This window comes from Anomaloglossus baeobatrachus, chromosome 10 (genome assembly GCF_048569485.1).
Source record: "Anomaloglossus baeobatrachus isolate aAnoBae1 chromosome 10, aAnoBae1.hap1, whole genome shotgun sequence".
NCBI classification, from domain to species: Eukaryota; Metazoa; Chordata; class Amphibia; order Anura; family Aromobatidae; genus Anomaloglossus; species Anomaloglossus baeobatrachus.
Window position 1 is genome coordinate 2,810,472 of NC_134362.1, and position 19,317 is coordinate 2,829,788.

Below are 19,317 nucleotides of genomic sequence, written 5' to 3' on the forward strand. Positions count from 1 at the left end.
GTCTAGTAGTGCTCCCCCTCTTGTGGGGTCCTGTACCATTTGTGAAAGGTAATTATCTTTCATTGTTATCAAAAATCTATTTCCTTTGCTGGAACTGCAAGTTTCTGTTCCCCAATTTATATCAGGATAGTTAAAGTCCCCCATAATAATTACCTCTCCGAGACTCGTTGCTTTATCAATTTGCTTTATGAAGAGATTCTCTACCTCTTCCATAATATTCGGCGTCTTATAACTAGAGTTGAGCGCGGTTCGAGGTTCTCCAGTTCAGGGCTCGAGTGATTTTGGGGGCTGTTCGAGATCGAACTAGAACTCGAGCTTTTTGCAAAAGCTCGATAGTTCTAGATACGTTCGAGAACGGTTCTAGCAGCAAAAAGCAGGGCTTTTTACAGCTACAGTGTGCAGGAGCCATCGCTGGCAGCCTGCCACAAGCTGGTAACCAAGATAAACATCGGGTATCCAAGCAAAGCGCTTTGGTTAGTAACCCGATGTTTATCTTAGTTACGTGCAGGAAGCCCACACTTCCCCGCTCAGCTCGCTCCGCCCCCTCCTGCCCGCGGCATGTACACATACATACACACACACACACACACACACACACACATCCCCCCCCCCCCCCGCTCGGCTTACCTGCGGTGATGAAGTCCCGCCATCCCGACCTCAGCGCTGTCACTGTCCTCCATGGCCGCCGCTTGTCACATCACCTCTCGCTTCCGACCCGAGACTGACTAGCGGTGACGTCACGGACCTCTCGTGATATTTGGCCGTGAAGGCGCCGGTCACTGAACTCAGTGACAGGGGCTGTCGGCAGTGCTGGAGATCAGCGCAGGTAATGTACCTCGCTGACAGCAGCACTTGTCATCCCCTGCAGTGACCTGGGCTGACCCATTGATGTTAGCTCAGGTCACTGCATTGCTCTCCCAGCCAATGGGGAACATCCTGCTCTTCATTGACTGGGACAGTGTGGATCGTCATGGCAACCCCTTGGATTACACCAGACCTGGATTTGTTTTTCATTCTAATAAATTGGTTAAAGAGGGAATGTTTTGGGGAGTGTTTTTTCAAATAAAAATGTGTTTGTCGTCTATTTTTTTTTTATTACTGACTGGGTTGGTGATGTCGGGTATCTGATAGACGCCTGACCTCACCAACCCCAGGGCTTGATGCCAGGTGACATTACACATCTGGTATTAACCCCATATATTACCCCGTTTGCCACCGCACCAGGGCGCGGGATGAGCTGGGGCGAAGCACCAGGATTGGCGCATCTAATGGATGCGCCACTTCTGGGGCGGCTGCGGCCTGCTATTTTTAGGCTTGGGAGAGTCCAATAACCATGGATCTCCCTAGTCTGAGAATATCAGGCCCCAGCTGTCTGCTTTACCTTGGCTGGTGATCCAATTTTGGGGGACCCCTACGTGTTTTTTTTTTTTAAATTATTTATTTAATTTAAAATAACAGCATGGGGTGCCCTCAGTTTTGGATTACCAGCCAAGGTGAGGTTGCCAGCTGTGGTCTGCAGGCTGCAGCCGTCTGCTTTACCCTAGCTGGCTACAAAACTAGGGGGAACCCTACGTCATTTTTTTTTTTCATTTTTTTGGCTAAATACAAAGCTAAGCAGCCCTTAGTGCCACATGAAAGGCACCAAAGGGTGCTCCACTTTTTCTCCACTTTTTCTCCATTTTTTCTCCACTTTTTCTCCACTTTTTCTCCACTTTTTCTCCATTTTTTCTCCACTTTTTCTCCATTTTTTCTCCATTTATTCTCTACTTTTTCTCCATTTATTCTCCACTTTTTCTCCATTTTTTTCTCCACTTTTTCTCCATTTATTCTCCACTTTTTCTCCACTTTTTCTCCACTTTTTCTCCACTTTTTTCTCCACTTTTTCTCCACTTTTTCTCCATTTATTCTCCACTTTTTCTCCACTTTTTCTCCACTTTTTCTCCATTTTTTTCTCCACTTTTTCTCCATTTATTCTCCACTTTTTCTCCACTTTTTCTCCACTTTTTCTCCACTTTTTCTCCACTTTTTCTCCATTTTTTCTCCACTTTTTCTCCACTTTTTCTCCATTTTTTCTCCACTTTTTCTCCACTTTTTCTCCATTTTTTCTCCACTTTTTCTCCACTTTTTCTCCATTCTTTTCTCCACTTTTTCTCCATTTTTTTCTCCACTTTTTCTCCACTTTTTCTCCACTTTTTCTCCATTTATTCTCCACTTTTTCTCCACTTTTTCTCCATTTTTTTCTCCACTTATTCTCCACTTTTTCTCCATTTTTTTCTCCACTTTTTCTCCACTTTTTCTCCATTGATTCTCCACTTTTTCTCCATTTTTTTCTCCACTTATTCTCCACTTATTCTCCACTTTTTCTCCATTTTTTTCTCCACTTATTCTCCATTTATTCTCCACTTTTTCTCCATTTTTTTCTCCACTTATTCTCCATTTATTCTCCACTTTTTCTCCATTTTTTTTCTCCACTTTTTCTCCATTTTTTTCTCCATTTATTCTCCACTTTTTCTCCACTTTTTCTCCATTTTTTTCTCCACTTTTTCTCCACTTTTTCTCCATTGATTCTCCACTTTTTCTCCATTGATTCTCCACTTTTTCTCCATTTTTTTCTCCACTTATTCTCCACTTATTCTCCACTTATTCTCCACTTATTCTCCACTTTTTCTCCATTTTTTTCTCCACTTATTCTCCATTTTTTCTCCACTTTTTCTCCATTTATTCTCCACTTTTTCTCCACTTTTTCTCCATTTTTTTCTCCACTTTTTCTCCATTTATTCTCCACTTTTTCTCCACTTTTTCTCCATTTTTTTCTCCACTTTTTCTCCATTTATTCTCCACTTTTTCTCCATTTTTTTCTCCACTTTTTCTCCACTCTTTCTCCACTTTTTTCTCCACTTTTTCTCCACTTTTTCTCCACTTTTTTCTCCACTTTTTTCTCCACTTTTTCTCCACTTTTTCTCCATTTATTCTCCACTTTTTCTCCATTTTTTTCTCCACTTATTCTCCACTTATTCTCCACTTATTCTCCATTTTTTTCTACACTTGTTCTCCACTTTTTCTCCACTTTTTCTCCACTTTTTCTCCACTTTTTCTCCATTTTTTCTCCACTTTTTCTCCATTTTTTTCTCCACTTATTCTCCACTTATTCTCCACTTTTTCTCCATTTTTTTCTCCACTTTTTCTCCATTTTTTTCTCCACTTTTTCTCCACTTTTTCTCCATTTTTTTCTCCACTTATTCTCCACTTATTCTCCAATTTTTCTCCATTTATTCTCCACTTTTTCTCCACTTTTTCTCCACTTTTTCTCCACTTTTTCTCCACTTTTTCTCCACTTTTTCTCCACTTTTTTCTCCACTTTTTTCTCCACTTTTTCTCCATTTATTCTCCACTTTTTCTCCATTTTTTTCTCCACTTCTCCATTTATTCTCCACTTTTTCTCCATTTTTTTCTCCACTTTTTCTCCACTTTTTCTCCATTTATTCTCCACTTTTTCTCCACTTTTTCTCCACTTTTTCTCCATTTATTCTCCACTTTTTCTCCACTTTTTCTCCACTTTTTCTCCACTTTTTCTCCATTTATTCTCCACTTTTTCTCCACTTTTTCTCCACTTTTTCTCCACTTTTTCTCCACTTTTTCTCCATTTATTCTCCACTTTTTCTCCATTTTTTTTAACCACTTTTTCTCCACTTTGTCTCAACTTTTTCTCCATTTATTCTCCATTTATTCTCCACTTTTTCTCCACTTTTTCTCCACTTTTTCTCCACTTTTTCTCCACTTTTTCTCCATTTATTCTCCACTTTTTCTCCATTTTTTTCTCCACTTTTTCTCCACTTTTTCTCCATTTATTCTCCACTTTTTCTCCATTTTTTTCTCCATTTATTCTCCACTTTTCTTCGGCGCTCCATTGGGAGACCCAGACGATTGGGTGTATAGTACTGCCTCCGGAGGCCACACAAAGCATTACACTAAAAAGTGTAAGGCCCCTCCCCTTCTGGCTATACACCCCCAGTGGGATCACTGGCTCACCAGTTTTTCTGCTTTGTGCGAAGGAGGTCAGACATCCACGCATAGCTCCACTGTTTAGTCAGCAGCAGCTGCTGACTATGTCGGATGGAAGAAAAGAGGGCCCATACTAGGGCCCCCAGCATGCTCCCTTCTCACCCCACTTTTGTCGGGTGTTTGTTAAGGTTGAGGTACCCATTGCGGGTACGGAGGCTGGAGCCCACATGCTGTTTTCCTTCCCCATCCCCCCTCAGGGCTCTGGGCGAAGTGGGATCTTACAGGTCTCCAGGCACTGAGACCGGGCTCCATCCACAGACCCAGAGAACCTGCTGGATATGGAGCTGAGTATCGTCAGGGACAGGCCCTGCTACATTAAGGTACTCTGTGTCCCCGGGCAAGCGCGCACACACACACCAGCATTGCTGGGAGTGTTAGTGCGCCGGGGGCAACAGCGCGGAGCGCTCGTGCTATTATTCACTACAGCTTTGCTGGGTGACTTTATGTATTGAGAACTGCCGCGCCGGCCGCTGCTGGGTGTTTTTTACATTGTGGCGCGGCTGGGACTTATGGTGCGCCGGGGACTTCCGCGCTGGCCGTGCACATGGACGGCTGCGCTTATTACTCGAGTCCCCGGCTTTGCGGCCTAGTTTTCGTTTCGTTCCCGCCTCCAGCCCTGCCAGTCAGGGGAGAGGCGGGACGCTGTACAGACAGTCAGCGCCGAGGGCTGGAGTCTGCTTTGCATTCTCCAGCCCCCTTCACTGGACACAGTGGGACGCCAGTTTCCCGCTCGTGTCTGGGGCACGCCCACGGCCCGCCCCTCGTCACACGAGCTGGAGAAGGACGCCGGCAGCCATTCCTGCACGCAGTCCGAGCTGGGGAACGGAGACATGCTCTGGGCAACCAGTCACAGGGCTCTGGCGACCACACACCCGCGTTATAGGCGGGCGGTAAGCAGCGCCTGAAGTGCTGACCCCACTAAATACCGAAGTGTCCATTTGTATTTTATGCTTGTATGCTATACACTGCACTATACGGTCGCTATCTTTGGCTATATGCCCTCCTAGATGGCGAGATAACAGCAGCAAAAAAGCAAGGGTGCTAAGGCACAGTTTTTCTAGGCTGCTTGTATTGCATGCGCTGAAGTGTTCATTTGTACTTATGCTTGTATGCTATACATTGCACTGTACGGTCGCTACTCTTGGCTATATTCTCCTAGAGGGCTGGACAACAGCAGCAAAAAAGCATGGGCGCCAAGGCACAGGCTTTATAGGCTGCTTGTATTGCATATGCTGCTTGTATTGCATGTGCTGAAGTGTTTATGCTTGTATGCCATACATTGCATAGATGGCTAGAATACAGCAGCAAAAAAGCAACACAGGCTTTCTATGCTGCTTTTCCTGCATGTGATACTGTTCCACCGGCAGGTTCCACTGACCCCCATGGTGTGCAATGCTCCCCTGTAGCACTTGGTCAGCCGGGGTCTCTACTAGAGGTGGCCAAAGGAACCACCTGTGAACCCTGTCCAGGGACAGGGACGGAGTTGCAGTTTCGGCTGATAGATTGTCATGGGATAGAGACTTTGCAGTCCAGACAGGCCATGGGCAATCTTGATTAATGCTCCCTGGCCACCCTCATTTGGAACATAATCAGTGCTCCGGGGGGGTCCCAGGCACTCCAGGGTGAAGGCTCTGACACGGACGGCAGTCCCAGACAGCCTAAGCTAGCTCGCTGGGTGCGGCACTCGGCTTCATCACTGGTCAAGGTCCCAGCGGGAGGACTCTCTGTATGATGAGGCAGACGTAGCTGATCAGGGCTTTGGTCCTGACACCGCTCTCAATCCGGATACACCGGATGGGGACGCCATAGTGAATGATCTTATAGCGTCCATCAATGGAATGTTGGATATTGCTCCCTCAGCTCCCCCAGTGGAGGAGTCAGCTTTACAGCAGGAGTAATCCTTTTTCAGTATCTCATGCGTATATTGAGTATTTTTCTGGCCACGCTGACTTCAGAGAAGCAGTTCAGAAACACCACGCTTACCAGATAAGCGTTTTCTCCAAACGTATTAAGGATACACGTTATCCCTTCCCCCTGACGTGGTAAAGCGCTGGACCCAGGGTCCAAAGGTGGATCCCCCAATCTCCAGGCTTGCGGCTAGATCCATAGTTGCAGTGGAGATGGGACGTCACTTAAGGATGCCATTGACAGACAGATGGACCTCTGGTTGAAATCTGTCTGTGAAGCTATCAGCGTGTCGGTTGCTTCGGCATTCGCAGCCGTATGGGCACTCTAAGCTATTTCAGCTGGTCTTGCGCAGCTGCTCTTGAGCACATGTACATCTGTGCCGCAGGTGGTGTCCTTAACCTCGCAATGTCTGCATTGCGACTTACCCTAGTAATGCGGTCCTGGGGGGACAGTCGAGGTTTCGGTCCTTCCCAGGCTCGGGCAGGTCCCAATTGTCCTCGTCCAAAAGGGCTCAAAAGGCTCAGAGGGGCTCAAATTCCGGCCGGGCTCAATCACGCCCAAGGAAGGCTGCAGGAGGAACCGCTACCAAGGCGGTCTCCTCATGACTTCAGCTCTCTCTCTCCGCATCCGCGGTTGGTGGCTCTCCCGCTTGGCGACATTTAGCTGCCGCAGGTCACAGACCGGTGGGTGAGAGACATTGTGTCTCACGTGTACAGGATAGAGCTCTGTTCTCGTCCTCCGGCTCGATTCTTCAGAACTTCCCCCCCCCCCCCACCGAGCCGATGCTCTTCTGCAGGCAGAAGGAGTGGTAATCCCTGTTCCTCTTCAGGAACAAGACACGGTTTTTTCCTCCAATCTGATTGGGGTGCCAAAAAAAAAAAAAAGGGTGGCTCTTTCCGTTCCGTTCTGGACCTAAACCTGCTCTCCAAGCACGTGAAGGCCAGGCGGTTCCGGAAGTAACCCTCCGCTCCGTCATTGCCTCAATGTCTCAAGGAGATTTCCTAGCATCAATAGATATCAGGATGCTTATCTCCACGTGCCGATTGCTCCAGAGCACCAGCGTTTGCTACGTTTCGTTATTGAAGACGAGCATCTTCAGTGCGTAGCCCTGCCCTTCGGTCTGGCGACAGCCCTACGGGTTTTCACCAAGTTCAGGGCAGCAGTGGGAGCAGTCCTGCACTCTCAGGGTCACTCTGTGATCCTTACTGGGACGATCCACTTGTCAAGGCACCCTCTCAAGAGGCATGCCAACACAGCCTGAACGGGGCGCTGGAAACTCTCCAGAGTTTCGGGTGGATCATCAACTTTTCAAGGTTACATCGGGCACCGACCCAATCGCTGACATATCTGGGCATGGAGTTTCACACTCCCTCAGCGATAGTGAAGCTTCCGCTGGACAAGCAGCGTTCACTACAGACGGGGGTGCAGTCTCTCCTTCAAGGCCAGTCACACCCCTTAAGACGCCTCATACAGAGGCAGTCTCTTTCGCGCAGTTTCATCTGCGTCCACTTCAATGGGACATGCTTTGCCAATGGGTTGGGGAGTCGACGTCCCTAGACAGGAACGTTTCCCTTCTCAGACGGTCAAGGACTCTCTTCAGAGGAGTCCATCCTTCAGATCAATGTTCTGGAAATCTGGGCAGTGTATCTTGCCCTGCAAGCCTTCCAGCAGTGGCTGGAAGGAAAACAGATCCGAATTCAGTCGGACAATTCCACAGCGGTGGCAGACATCGCCCACCAAGGCGGAACACGCATCGCCAAGCCTACCAGGCAATCCGGCGGATTATGACGTGGGTGGGGGACAGAGCATCCACCATATCCGCAGTTCACATCCCGGGCGTAGAAAATTGGGAAGCAGACTTCCTCAGTCGCCTGGGCATGGACGCAGGGGAACGTTCTCTGCACCCAGAATGGTGTCAGGAAATCTGTAGCCGCTGGGGGATGCCGGACGTCGACCTAATGGCGTCTCGGCACAACAACAAGGTCCCGATTTTCATGGCGCGGTCTCACGAGCAAAGAGCTCTGGCGGCAGGCGCCCTAGTTCAGGATTGGTCGCAGTTCCAGCTACCCTATGTGTTTCCACCTCTGGCACTGTTGCCCAGAGTGCTACGCAAGCTCAGCTCCGCTTGCCGCCGCGCCATCCTCGTCGTCCCAGACTGGCCGAGGAGGTCGTGGTTCCCGGATCTGTGGCATCTCACGGTCGGCCAACCGTGGGCACTCTCAGACCGGCCAGACTTACTGTCCCAAGGGCCGTTTTTTCCACTGAATTCTACGGCCCTGATCCTGACTGTATGGCCATCAAGTCCGAGATCCTAGCGTCTTCAGGATTATCTCAAGACGTCATTGCCACCATGAGACGGGCTAGGAAGCCGACGTCTGCCAAGACCTACCACTAGACGTGGAAGTTATTCTTATCTTGGTGCTCTGCTTCGGGAGTGTCTCCCTGGCCATTTGCATTGTCTCCTTTTTCCTCCCTTCCTGCATCTGGATTGGGAAAAGGTTTGTCGCTCGGCTCCCTTAAAGGACAAGTCGCAGCGCTGTCGGTATTCTTTCAGAAGCGCCTAGTACGACTTCCTCAGGTACGCACGTTCCTGCAGGGGGGTTATCACGTTGTCCCTCCGTACAAGAGGCCGTTAGACCCATGGGATCTGCACAGGGTATTAATTGCTCTCCAGGAGCCGCCCTTCGAGCCTCTGAGGGATGTTTTCACTTTCTCGACTTTCACAGAAAGTGGCCTTTCTGGTAGCGGTCACGTCTCTTCGGAGAGTGTCCGAACTTGCAGCGCGGTCATCCAAAGCTCCCTTCCTGGTGTTCACCAAGATAAGGTAGTGCTGCGTCCGATCCCAGAGTTTCTCCCTAAGGTGGTATCCCCTTTTTATCACAATCAGGATATCTCCTTACCTTCCTTTTATCCATTTCATCGATATGTAATGGCTTTGCATTGTTGGATCTGGTGTAGAGCACCCAGAATCTACATTCCCGCACGGCGCCCCTGCGCCGCTCGGATGCACTCTTTGTCCTTGTCACTGGTCAGCGCAAGGGATCGCAGGCTGCAAAAATCCACCCTGGCTCGATGGATCAAGGAACCAATTCTTGAAGCCTACCGTTCTGCGGGGCTTCCGGTTCCATCAGGGCTGAAGGCCCATTCTACCAGAGCCGTGGGTGCGTCCTGGGCATTACGACACCAGGCTACGGCTCAATAGGTGTGCCAGGCAGCTACCTGGCCGTGTCTGCACACTTTCACCAAACATTATCAGGTGCATACCTATGCTTCGGCGGACGCCAGCCTAGGTAGAAGAGTCCTGCAGGCGGCAGTTGCCTCCCCGTAGGGGAGGGCTGTCTTTGCAGCTCTAACAGGAGGTATTTCTTTACCCACCCAGGGACAGCTTTTGGACGTCCCAATCGTCTGGGTCTCCCAATGGAGCGCCGAAGAAGAAGGGAATTTTGTTACTTACCGTAAATTCCTTTTCTTCTAGCTCCTATTGGGAGACCCAGCACCCGCCCTGTTGTCCTTCGGGATTTTTGGTTGTTTTTCGGGTACACATGTTGTTCATGTTGAATGGTTTTCAGTTCTCCGATGTTACTTCGGAGTGAATTTGTTTAAACCAGTTATTGGCTTTCCTCCTTCTTGCTTTTGCACTAAAACTGGTGAGCCAGTGATCCCACTGGGGGTGTATAGCCAGAAGGGGAGGGGCCTTACACTTTTTAGTGTAATGCTTTGTGTGGCCTCCGGAGGCAGTACTATACACCCAATCGTCTGGGTCTCCCAATAGGAGCTAGAAGAAAAGGAATTTACGGTAAGTAACAAAATTCCCTTCTTTCTCCATTTTTTTTCTCCACTTATTCTCCACTTTTTCTCCATTTATTCTCCACTTATTCTCCACTTTTTCTCCACTTTTTCTCCACTTATTCTCCACTTATTCTCCACTTTTTCTCCATTTTTTTCTCCACTTATTCTCCATTTATTCTCCACTTTTTCTCCACTTTTTCTCCATTTTTTCTCCACTTTTTCTCCATTTATTCTCCACTTTTTCTCCATTTTTTCTCCACTTTTTCTCCATTTTTTTCTCCACTTTTTCTCCATTTTTTTCTCCACTTTTTCTCCACTTTTTCTCCACTTTTTCTCCATTTATTCTCCACTTTTTCTCCACTTTTTCTCCATTTTTTTCTCCACTTTTTCTCCACTTTTTCTCCATTTTTTTCTCCACTTTTTCTCCACTTTTTCTCCACTTTTTCTCCATTTTTTTCTCCACTTTTTCTCCACTTTTTCTCCACTTTTTCTCCATTTATTCTCCACTTTTTCTCCATTTTTTTCTCCACTTATTCTCCACTTATTCTCCACTTTTTCTCCATTTTTTTCTCCACTTTTTCTCCACTTTTTCTCCATTTTTTTCTCCATTTTTTCTCCACTTTTTCTCCACTTTTTCTCCACTTTTTCTCCATTTATTCTCCACTTTTTCTCCACTTTTTCTCCACTTTTTCTCCACTTTTTCTCCATTTTTTTCTCCACTTTTTCTCCACTTTTTCTCCACTTTTTCTCCATTTTTTTCTCCACTTTTTCTCCACTTTTTCTCCACTTTTTCTCCACTTTTTCTCCATTTTTTTCTCCACTTTTTCTCCACTTTTTCTCCATTTATTCTCCACTTTTTCTCCATTTTTTTCTCCACTTATTCTCCACTTTTTCTCCATTTTTTCTCCATTTTTTTCTCCATTTTTTTCTCCACTTTTTCTCCACTTTTTCTCCACTTTTTCTCCACTTTTTCTCCACTTTTTCTCCATTTATTCTCCACTTTTTCGCCACTTTTTCTCCACTTTTTCTCCACTTTTTCTCCACTTTTTCTCCACTTTTTCTCCATTTTTTCCTCCACTTTTTCTCCACTTTTTCTCCATTTATTCTCCACTTTTTCTCCATTTTTTTCTCCACTTTTTCTCCACTTTTTCTCCACTTTTTTCTCCACTTTTTTCTCCACTTTTTTCTCCACTTTTTCTCCACTTTTTCTCCACTTTTTTCTCCACTTTTTCTCCACTTTTTTCTCCACTTTTTCTCCATTTATTCTCCACTTTTTCTCCACTTTTTCTCCACTTTTTTCTCCACTTTTTCTCCATTTATTCTCCACTTTTTCTCCACTTTTTCTCCATTTTTTTCTCCACTTTTTCTCCACTTTTTCTCCATTTATTCTCCACTTTTTCTCTATTTTTTCTCCATTTATTCTCCACTTTTTCTCCATTTTTTTCTCCACTTATTCTCCACTTTTTCTCCATTTATTCTCCACTTTTTCTCCATTTTTTTCTCCACTTATTCTACACTTATTCTCCACTTTTTCTCCATTTTTTTCTCCACTTATTCTCCACTTATTCTCCACTTTTTCTCCATTTTTTTCTCCACTTATTCTCCATTTATTCTCCACTTTTTCTCCATTTTTTTCTCCACTTATTCTCCATTTATTCTCCACTTTTTCTCCACTTTTTCTCCATTTTTTCTCCATTTTTTCTCCACTTTTTCTCCATTTATTCTCCACTTTTTCTCCATTTTTTCTCCACTTTTTCTCCACTTTTTCTCCATTTTTTTCTCCACTTTTTCTCCATTTTTTTCTCCACTTTTTCTCCACTTTTTCTCCACTTTTTCTCCATTTATTCTCCACTTTTTCTCCACTTTTTCTCCATTTTTTTCTCCACTTTTTCTCCAGTTTTTCTCCATTTTTTTTCTCCACTTTTTCTCCACTTTTTCTCCACTTTTTCTCCACTTTTTCTCCATTTTTTTCTCCACTTTTTCTCCACTTTTTCTCCACTTTTTCTCCACTTTTTTTCCATTTTTTTCTCCACTTTTTCTCCATTTTTTCTCCACTTTTTCTCCATTTATTCTCCACTTTTTCTCCATTTATTCTCCACTTTTTCTCCATTTTTTTCTCCACTTTTTCTCCATTTATTCTCCACTTTTTCTCCACTTTTTCTCCACTTTTTCTCCATTTTTTTCTCCACTTTTTCTCCACTTTTTCTCTATTTATTCTCCACTTTTTCTCCACTTTTTCTCCACTTTTTCTCCATTTTTTTCTCCACTTTTTCTCCACTTTTTCTCCACTTTTTCTCCATTTATTCTCCACTTTTTCTCCACTTTTTCTCCATTTTTTCTCCACTTTTTCTCCATTTTTTTTCTCCACTTATTCTCCACTTATTCTCCACTTTTTCTCCACTTTTTTCTCCACTTTTTCTCCACTTTTTCTCCATTCTTTTCTCCACTTTTTCTCCATTTTTTTCTCCACTTTTTCTCCACTTTTTCTCCATTTATTCTCCACTTTTTCTCCACTTTTTCTCCATTTTTTCTCCACTTTTTCTCCATTTATTCTCCACTTTTTCTCCACTTATTCTCCACTTTTTCTCCATTTTTTTCTCCACTTTTTCTCCACTTTTTCTCCATTTTTTTCTCCACTTTTTCTCCATTGATTCTCCACTTTTTCTCCATTTTTTTCTCCACTTATTCTCCACTTTTTCTCCATTTTTTTCTCCACTTATTCTCCACTTATTCTCCACTTATTCTCCACTTTTTCTCCATTTTTTTCTCCACTTTTTCTCCATTTTTTTCTCCACTTTTTCTCCATTTATTCTCCACTTTTTCTCCACTTTTTCTCCATTTTTTTCTCCATTTATTCTCCACTTTTTCTCCACTTTTTCTCCATTTTTTTCTCCACTTTTTCTCCATTGATTCTCCACTTTTTCTCCATTGATTCTCCACTTTTTCTCCATTTTTTTCTCCATTTTTTTCTCCACTTATTCTCCACTTATTCTCCACTTATTCTCCTTATTCTCCACTTTTTCTCCATTTTTTCTCCACTTATTCTCCATTTTTTCTCCACTTTTTCTCCATTTATTCTCCACTTTTTCTCCACTTTTTCTCCATTTTTTTCTCCACTTTTTCTCCATTTATTCTCCACTTTTTCTCCATTTATTCTCCACTTTTTCTCCATTTTTTTCTCCACTTTTTCTCCATTTATTCTCCACTTTTTCTCCACTTTTTCTCCATTTTTTTTCTCCACTTTTTCTCCACTCTTCTCCACTTTTTTCTCCACTTTTTCCTCCACTTTTTCTCCATTTATTCTCCACTTTTTCTCCACTTTTTCTCCACTTTTTCTCCACTTTTTCTCCACTTTTTCTCCACTTTTTCTCCATTTTTTTCTCCACTTTTTCTCCACTCTTTCTCCACTTTTTCTCCACTTTTTCTCCACTTTTTCTCCACTTTTTCTCCACTTTTTTTCTCACTTTTTTCTCCACTTTTTCTCCACTTTTTCTCCATTTATTCTCCATTTATTCTCCACTTTTCTCCACTTTTTCTCCACTTTTTCTCCATTTTTTTCTCCACTTTTTCTCCATTTATTCTCCACTTTTTCTCCACTTTTTCTCCACTTTTTCTCCACTTTTTCTCCACTTTTTCTCCATTTTTTCTCCACTTTTTCTCCACTCTTTCTCCACTTTTTCTCCACTTTTTCTCCACTTTTGCTCCACTTTTTCTCCACTTTTTCTCCACTTTTTTCTCCACTTTTTCTCCACTTTTTCTCCATTTATTCTCCACTTTTTCTCCACTTTTTCTCCACTTTTTCTCCATTTTTTTCTCCACTTTTTCTCCATTTATTCTCCACTTTTTCTCCACTTTTTCTCCACTTTTTCTCCACTTTTTCTCCACTTTTTCTCCATTTTTTTCTCCACTTTTTCTCCACTTTTTCTCCACTTTTTCTCCATTTATTCTCCACTTTTTCTCCACTTTTTCTCCACTTTTTCTCCACTTTTTCTCCACTTTTTCTCCACTTTTTCTCCATTTTTTTCTCCACTTTTCTCCATTGATTCTCCACTTTTTCTCCATTGATTCTCCACTTTTTCTCCATTTTTTTCTCCACTTATTCTCCACTTATTCTCCACTTATTCTCCACTTATTCTCCACTTATTCTCCACTTATTCTCCACTTATTCTCCACTTTTTCTCCATTTTTTTCTCCACTTATTCTCCATTTTTTCTCCACTTTTTCTCCATTTATTCTCCACTTTTCTCTCCACTTTTTCTCCACTTTTTCTCCATTTTTTTCTCCACTTTTTCTCCATTTATTCTCCACTTTTTCTCCATTTATTCTCCACTTTTTCTCCATTTTTTTCTCCACTTTTTCTCCATTTATTCTCCACTTTTTCCTCCACTTTTTCTCCATTTTTTTTCTCCACTTTTTCTCCACTCTTTCTCCACTTTTTTCTCCACTTTTTCTCCACTTTTTCTCCATTTATTCTCCACTTTTTCTCCACTTTTTCTCCACTTTTCTCCATTTTTTTCTCCACTTTTTCTCCACTTTTTCTCCACTTTTTTCTCCACTTTTTCTCCACTTTTTCTCCACTTTTTCTCCATTTATTCTCCACTTATTCTCCATTTTTTTCTCCACTTTTTCTCCACTTTTTCTCCATTTATTCTCCATTTATTCTCCATTTATTCTCCACTTTTTCTCCACTTTTTCTCCACTTTTTCTCCATTTTTTCTCCACTTTTTCTCCACTTTTTCTCCATTTATTCTCCACTTTTTCTCCACTTTTTCTCCACTTTTTCTCCACTTTTTTTCCATTTTTTCTCCACTTTTCTCCACTTTTTCTCCACTTTTTCTCCACTTTTTTCTCCATTTATTCTCACTTTTCTCCACTTTTTCTCCACTTTTTCTCCACTTTTTCTCCACTTTTTCTCCATTTATTCTCCACTTTTTCTCCATTTTTTTCTCCACTTCTCCATTTATTCTCCACTTTTCTCCACTTTTTCTCCATTTTTCTCCACTTTTTCTCCACTTTTTCCATTTATTCTCCACTTTTCTCCACTTTTTCTCCACTTTTCTCCACTTTTTCTCCACTTTTTCTCCACTTTTTCTCCATTTATTCTCCACTTTTTCTCCATTTTTTTCTCCACTTCTCCATTTATTCTCCACTTTTTCTCCACTTTTTCTCCACTTTTTCTCCACTTTTTCTCCATTTATTCTCCACTTTTTCTCCACTTTTCTCCACTTTTCTCCACTTTTTTCTCCACTTTTTCTCCACTTTTTCTCCATTTATTCTCCACTTTTTCTCCACTTTTTCTCCACTTTTTCTCCACTTTTTCTCCACTTTTTCTCCACTTTTTCTCCATTTATTCTCCACTTTTTCTCCATTTTTTCTCCACTTCTCCATTTATTCTCCACTTTTTCTCCATTTTTTTCTCCACTTTTTCTCCATTTATTCTCCACTTTTTCTCCACTTTTTCTCCACTTTTTCTCCATTTTTTTCTCCACTTTTTCTCCACTTTTTCTCCACTTTTTCTCCATTTATTCTCCACTTTTTCTCCACTTTTTCTCATTTTTTTCTCCACTTTTTCTCCATTTATTCTCCACTTTTTCTCCATTTATTCTCCACTTTTTCTCCATTTTTTTCTCCACGTTTTCTCCATTTATTCTCCACTTTTTCTCCACTTTTTCTCCATTTTTTTTCTCCACTTTTTCTCCACTCTTTCTCCACTTTTTTCTCCACTTTTTCTCCACTTTTTCTCCATTTATTCTCCACTTTTTCTCCACTTTTTCTCCACTTTTTCTCCACTTTTTCTCCATTTTTTTCTCCACTTTTTCTCCACTCTTTCTCCACTTTTTCTCCACTTTTTCTCCACTTTTTCTCCACTTTTTCTCCACTTTTTTCTCCACTTTTTTCTCCACTTTTTCTCCACTTTTTCTCCATTTATTCTCCATTTATTCTCCACTTTTTCTCCACTTTTTCTCCACTTTTTCTCCACTTTTTCTCCACTTTTTCTCCACTTTTTCTCCATTTATTCTCCACTTTTTCTCCACTTTTTCTCCACTTTTTCTCCACTTTTTCTCCACTTTTTCTCCATTTATTCTCCACTTTTTCTCCATTTTTTCTCCACTTCTCCATTTATTCTCCACTTTTTCTCCCATTTTTTTCTCCACTTTTTCTCCATTTATTCTCCACTTTTTCTCCACTTTTTCTCCACTTTTTCTCCATTTTTTTCTCCACTTTTTCTCCACTTTTTCTCCACTTTTTCTCCATTTATTCTCCACTTTTTCTCCACTTTTTCTCCACTTTTTCTCCACTTTTTTCTCCACTTTTTCTCCACTTTTTCTCCACTTTTTCTCCATTTATTCTCCACTTATTCTCCACTTTTTCTCCATTTTTTCTCCATTTTTTTCTCCACTTTTTCTCCACTTTTTCTCCACTTTTTCTCCATTTATTCTCCACTTTTTCCTCCACTTTTTCTCCATTTTTTTCTCCACTTTTTCTCCACTTTTTCTCCACTTATTCTCCACTTTTTCTCCACTTTTTCTCCACTTTTTCTCCACTTTTTCTCCACTTTTTCTCCATTTATTCTCCACTTTTTCTCCACTTTTTCTCCATTTTTTTCTCCACTTTTTCTCCACTTTTTCTCCACTTATTCTCCACTTTTTCTCCACTTTTTCTCCACTTTTTCTCCACTTTTTCTCCACTTTTTCTCCATTTATTCTCCACTTATTCTCCACTTTTTCTCCATTTATTCTCCACTTTTTCTCCACTTATTCTCCACTTATTCTCCACTTTTTCTCCATTTTTTTCTCCACTTATTCTCCACTTATTCTCCACTTATTCTCCACTTATTCTCCACTTTTTCTCCATTTTTTTCTCCACTTATTCTCCATTTATTCTCCACTTTTTCTCCATTTTTTTCTCCACTTATTCTCCATTTATTCTCCACTTTTTCTCCACTTTTTCTCCATTTTTTTCTCCATTTTTTCTCCACTTTTTCTCCATTTATTCTCCACTTTTTCTCCATTTTTTTTCTCCACTTTTTCTCCACTTTTTCTCCATTTTTTTTTCTCCACTTTTTCTCCATTTTTTTCTCCACTTTTTCTCCACTTTTTCTCCACTTTTTCTCCATTTATTCTCCACTTTTTCTCCATTTTTTTCTCCACTTATTCTCCACTTATTCTCCACTTTTTCTCCATTTTTTTCTCCACTTATTCTCCATTTATTCTCCACTTTTTCTCCATTTTTTTCTCCACTTATTCTCCATTTATTCTCCACTTTTTCTCCACTTTTTCTCCATTTTTTCTCCACTTTTTCTCCATTTATTCTCCACTTTTTCTCCATTTTTTTCTCCACTTTTTCTCCACTTTTTCTCCATTTTTTTCTCCACTTTTTCTCCATTTTTTTCTCCACTTTTTCTCCACTTTTTCTCCACTTTTTCTCCACTTTTTCTCCATTTATTCTCCACTTTTTCTCCACTTTTTCTCCATTTTTTTTCTCCACTTTTTCTCCACTTTTTCTCCATTTTTTTCTCCACTTTTTCTCCACTTTTTCTCCACTTTTTCTCCATTTTTTTCTCCACTTTTTTCTCCACTTTTTCTCCATTTTTTTCTCCATTTTTTTCTCCACTTTTTCTCCACTTTTCTCCACTTTTTCTCCACTTTTTTTCCACTTTTTCTCCACTTTTTCTCCACTTTTTCTCCATTTTTTTCTCCACTTTTTCTCCATTTTTTTCTCCACTTTTTCTCCACTTTTTCTCCACTTTTTCTCCACTTTTTCTCCATTTTTTTCTTCACTTATTCTCCACTTATTCTCCACTTTTTCTCCATTTTTTTCTCCACTTTTTTCTCCACTTTTTCTCCATTTTTTTCTCCATTTTTTTCTCCACTTTTTCTCCACTTTTTCTCCACTTTTTCTCCACTTTTTTTCCACTTTTTCTCCACTTTTTCTCCACTTTTTCTCCACTTTTTCTCCATTTTTTCTCCACTTTTTCTCCAGTTTTTCCTCCATTTTTTTTCTCCACTTTTTCTCCACTTTTTCTCCATTTATTCTCCACTTTTTCTCCATTTTTTCTCCCACTTTTTCTCCATTTATTCTCCACTTTTTCTCCACTTTTTCTCCATTTTTTCTCCACTTTTTCTCCAGTTTTTCTCCATTTTTTTTCTCCACTTTTTCTCCACTTTTTCTCCACTTTTTCTCCATTTATTCTCCACTTTTTCTCCACTTTTTCTCCATTTTTTCTCTACTTTTTCTCCATTTATTCTCCACTTTTTCTCCACTTTTTCTCCATTTTTTTCTCCACTTTTTCTCCACTTTCTCTCCACTTTTTCTCCACTTTTTCTCCACTTTTTCTCCATTTTTTTCTCCACTTTTTCTCCACTTTTTCTCCACTTTTTCTCCATTTATTCTCCACTTTTTCTCCATTTTTTTCTCCACTTTTTCTCCACTTTTTCTCCACTTTTTCTCCACTTTTTCTCCACTTTTTTCTCCACTTTTTTCTCCACTTTTTCTCCACTTTTTCTCCATTTTTTTCTCCACTTTTTCTCCACTTTTTCTCCACTTTTTCTCCATTTTTTTCTCCACTTTTTCTCCACTTTTTCTCCACTTTTTCTCCACTTTTTCTCCATTTTTTTCTCCACTTTTTCTCCATTTTTTCTCCACTTTTTCTCCATTTATTCTCCACTTTTTCTCCATTTATTCTCCACTTTTTCTCCATTTTTTTCTCCACTTTTTCTCCATTTTTTCTCCACTTTTTCTCCATTTATTCTCCACTTTTTCTCCACTTTTTCTCCACTTTTTCTCCATTTTTTTCTCCACTTTTTCTCCACTTTTTCTCCATTTATTCTCCACTTTTTCTCCACTTTTTCTCCACTTTTTCTCCACTTTTTCTCCATTTTTTTCTCCACTTTTTCTCCACTTTTTCTCCACTTTTTCTCCATTTATTCTCCACTTTTTCTCCACTTTTTCTCCATTTTTTCTCCACTTTTTCTCCATTTTTTTTCTCCACTTATTCTCCACTTATTCTCCACTTTTTCTCCACTTTTTTCTCCACTTTTTCTCCACTTTTTCTCCATTCTTTTCTCCACTTTTTCTCCATTTTTTTCTCCACTTTTTCTCCACTTTTTCTCCATTTATTCTCCACTTTTTCTCCACTTTTTCTCCATTTTTTCTCCACTTTTTCTCCATTTATTCTCCACTTTTTCTCCACTTATTCTCCACTTTTTCTCCATTTTTTTGTCCACTTTTTCTCCACTTTTTCTCCATTTTTTCTCCACTTTTTCTCCACTTTTTCTCCATTGTTTCTCCACTTTTTCTCCATTTTTTTCTCCACTTATTCTCCACTTTTTCTCCATTTTTTTCTCCACTTATTCTCCACTTATTCTCCACTTATTCTCCACTTTTTCTCCATTTTTTTCTCCACTTTTTCTCCATTTTTTTCTCCACTTTTTCTCCATTTATTCTCCACTTTTTCTCCACTTTTTCTCCATTTTTTTCTCCATTTATTCTCCACTTTTTCTCCACTTTTTCTCCATTTTTTTCTCCACTTTTTCTCCACTTTTTCTCCATTGATTC